Source organism: Hyaena hyaena, unplaced genomic scaffold (genome assembly GCF_003009895.1).
Source record: "Hyaena hyaena isolate Hyena2069 unplaced genomic scaffold, ASM300989v1 scaffold_608, whole genome shotgun sequence".
NCBI lineage: Eukaryota > Metazoa > Chordata > Mammalia > Carnivora > Hyaenidae > Hyaena > Hyaena hyaena.
The window spans coordinates 1-4,299 of NW_024081243.1; the positions used below are offsets into that span (position 1 = coordinate 1).

Consider the following 4,299-nt stretch of genomic DNA (forward strand, 5'->3'; position numbering starts at 1 on the left):
CTTTTTTCTCCCAATCTCTCAGGTTTTGTAAGGTTTCCAATGTCTTCAGATCTTTTCTGTGTGATGTATGGGCGCGAGTGCAAGTACGGAGCTCCTTACTTCTCCGCCATCTTGCCCTCTCTCCTCGAAATTTACCATTTTAACCATTTTTAAGTGCACGATTCAGTGGCATCAAGTACATGCACTTTGCTGTACAACTATGACCATCCCCCACAGCCAGAACTTTGTTCATCTTGCACAACTAAACCCTACCTTAGGAACAGTACCTCCGAGTTTCCCCTTCCCTCCAGCCCCAGTTAGCCACCATTCTACTTCCTGTCTCTCTGAATTCAACTACTCTGGGCACCTCATATAAATTGAAACATGCAGCATCTGTCCTTCTATGACTGACTTATTTTACTTTGCATTAAATCCTCAAAGCTCACTCATATTGTAGAATGCGATAGGATTTCCCTCCTTTTTAAGACTGGCTGACACGTTATTATATCTCTCCATAACACTTTATTTGTCCATCCATTCATCAGTGGACACTTAGGTTGCTTCCAACTTTACCTACTAAAAAATAATGCTGCTATAAACATGGGTATGACATACGTTTTTTAGATGCTCAGGTCATGGTGGTTAACATGTTTACATTAGGTTTGTACACATTTCACATGGAACTCATTTTACTTCTACCGGCCTCTGAAAATATGGCAACAAGTCACACGTTCTAAAGTGCAATTAAATAAAACAACCAAAAAAAAGCTGACATAATCACAGTAAAGCCAAGGTTATCTGTACAGTTTTATGAGGATTGAAAACATGGTGCTTTGCACAAGCAAGTCTGGGCAGGTAACTTAATATTTCAAAAATAGTTTTTATCGTTTACTGAGTCCTTACAAAACCCCAGATATGGAGATAAACACTTTGCACGTATTAACTCATGAAGTGGTCATAATGATGCTGTGAGAGGTATTCCATTATTATTCTCACTTAGTAGTTCATTATCTCGCAGTTAAGAGTATGAGCTAGGGCCACATTTCCTCGCTTCACATCCTGCCTTCTCTAGATACTAGCTCTGGGACCTCGGTCAAATTAATTAATTGTGCATTAATTTTCTTGTAAAATAATAATGATAGTATCCACTTCAGAGTGCTGTTATAAAGATTGAGATGATGTATGTGAACTTACATTTCAGGACCTTGCATGTAGTTAGTACTCAATAAATATTATATGTTAGTATTTGCATCTACTTTTTACTCAGAACCACCCAGGTATGTTTGTTCCCCATTCTTAAGGGTCATATCTGAAGCATGAGTACAGAATTTGCAACTAAAGGTAATATCAACTTAAGGCAAACATAATTAAGAAATTCTGGGGGCCTGGGTGGCTCAGTTAGGTGTCCAACTTTGACTCAGTTCATGATCTCACAGTTGGTGAGTTTGAGGTGGGCTCTGTGCTGACAGCTCAGAGCCTGGAGCCTGCTTTGGATTTTGTGTCTACCCATCTCTCGCTCTGCCCCTCCCCTGCTCATGTTCTGTCTCTCTCTCTCTCTCAAAAATCAATAAACATTAAAAAAAAAGAAATGCTATGATTCTCAAAGTTGATATTTGTGTCAAGCACCAATCATCAAAGCTGTATCAAACCAATTGTTTTGGATAGCTCTTCACCTTTGGGTCTAACCTAACAAGACTCTAGTTAAGTCAGTTCCCTGAATGCTGTTCAACAGACAGGAAACATATGCCCGCTATATTACATGTGTGCAAGGTAAAATCTTTGCATATGGATTAATTTTACTGAGAAAACTATTTTTTGAAAAAAAATCTACTTTAAAATTTTTTAATGTTTATTTTATTTTTGAGAGAGAGAGAGAGACAGACAGACAGAGCATGAGCAGGGGTGGTACAGATCATGACCTGAACCAAAGTTGGATGCTCAAGTGACAGAGCCACCCAGGCCCCCCTAAAATCCACTTCTTCTAATAAGAAATCTCTAAGTGGCTTCTGTACAGAGGTGACTTTGGGGCAAGTATATTAACTGCTTCCTGTTTCTTCACCATTATGAGTGAAATAGTTGACACACTGAACTTTGCCAACCGGAAGACCATGCACATAGTCCACGACAGATGGATTTGACCCCTTTCTGACTTTCTCATTTCTAAGCTTTTGCGTGTGCCATTTTGTCTACCTGGCATATCCTTCCTTCCCAATGGAACTATTCTCCATCCTTCAGAGACCAGTTCAAATACCATGTTCCTCCATGAAATCTTCTAGATACATGTCAACTATAAGTTTCCTTCACTCTTCAGCTTCCACGGTGTTAATTCATACATTTTTAATGATCCTTATCCTGTATTTCTTTGCTTTATTTGCCTGCCAACTTCATGGAACCTTATCTTTTTCATCTCTGGAATCTTTGTGGCACTTAACGCAGTGTGTTACACATGCTCAACAAACACTGACTGGTTGGATGCTACCTATAACCTATAGCATGTCCCTGTAGAGGTTACCTGTGAGATTGAGTCTGATCACACAAAGCACAAGCCATGGTTGTGTTCCCCACAACCACCCTCAGAGTGACCATGTTGGATCAATTTATCTGCACAGATTATTTGTCATGCATTATCATCACAGTCTTTCCATACACTAAGTCAGAAAATGTGAAGAGAAACCCAAGAAATCAAAATGGAGCATCTTTGTTTATTATAGAAGGAAAAAGCTACTTATAGTTGATCTGGTGCTATCCTTAATGACCTAATAGAAAGAAAAACAGGTGTTGGCTGGGATGACTCCAATAGTGTGCTGTGAAGTTTCCCAAAGATTAAACACTCAACCAACAAACAATTTCAAAAGCCATTATGGGACACTAAATTGGACCAAATCTCATTGCAAACAAACAATTTTGGGTAGGAAGAATAGTTGGAAGTATACAAACATGGACCAATACCAATTTGCAACTTCTGTGAAGAGAAAGTGGATGGACTTTTGAATTTATCAAAGCTATTTATAAAAGTCCACAGGGCTGTGGATTTAGAATAAAGCATTCGAGAACTGGCGAGATACAAAATCCATTGGCTCATGTTACTCAGCACTAAGGGGTTCACCTTCACTGTTGAAAGGGGTCCCTCTGTGTCACCTTGAAAAATGAGTGATGCATATTTGGAATCATCAGATCCAATATAAGCAAAGATGTCAATTGGCAAGGGGCATTTGCCAGGAATAATTAATCGGGGACTGGCTAAAGCCAGACTCCAGGTAATTCCTTGATGTAAAACCAAGTTCATTGAATTACTTCTGGGGAAGTTCTCCGTGTGTTATATGGAAACCAGAGTTCCAAGATTCTGGACGTTGCTCTTGGAAAGACAATAAGGCTGCCCACGTTTCTGATGTTATTACCAGAAATTCCTGCCCACATGATTAGTGATTTATATACCGTGTCTTTCTTTTTTCTCAAATTTAAATCATATCAATATAAAATGGTCATTATTTAAGTAGCTCAACACATCTTACTGAATACATCTATGCTCTGTTAAGACAAGGGATGATTAAGACAGAGATGATGGGAGCAAGGTGAAGAAGTAGATGAGAATGACCCCTGGGCCTATAAAAGCCAGCATCCCTGTGTCCAATGCCTCGATCCTTCCGTCCCTCCAACACCACCATGCCCAAAAGAAAGATTGAAAGGGATGCTACAAGTGATCAAGCCAGGGTGAAGGATGAGCTACAGAGAAGATCTGCAAGGTTATCTGCTAAAACCCACTCTTCCTGAACCAATGCCCAAGACTAAAAAGACCCCTACAAAGAAGGAAGGGAAGGCGCCCAAAGGGAAAGGGGATTCTGTGAGGTTGGGGAAAAAAGCCCTACAGAAAACAGAGATGCCCAAACAGACCAGGCACCGAAAGCTGAAGATGCTGGGGAATGCCAACTGAAGTGTGTGCATTCCTGATAACTGTATACTTCTGGTGATTGTACAGCTCAAAATACTATTCTTAACAAGTTTTATAAATGTGCAGAATTTTGTTTGACTATTTTTTTAAGCTACGTTTTTGGCACACAGAACACTTCATTGGGGAAAGGGCATATGTCCCTACTAGAATCTACTTACTAGAAGCTAGATTGATACGGGGCGGAAGCACCATTCTCTTCTAGTTTTGAGAGACTTCTTGGTTCCCAGGAGGAGGAATTCTTTGATGTTGACCCATGAGCCACCGTGGCTCAAACGCCTTGTGGAGCAGAAAAACAAAAATTCAGTTTTTATGTCCCTTTCTCTCCTCTCTGCCTTCACTGCAGACCTGGCTCCCTTAAACCCAGAGAGCTG

At 40.1% G+C, this 4,299-nt stretch overlaps 1 pseudogene; it reads left to right on the forward strand.

Moving 5' to 3' along the window:
* The first annotated feature begins 3,642 nt into the window (after positions 1-3,642).
* On the forward strand, positions 3,643-3,927 carry LOC120248775 (annotated as a pseudogene).
* The last annotated feature ends 372 nt before the right edge of the window (positions 3,928-4,299 follow it).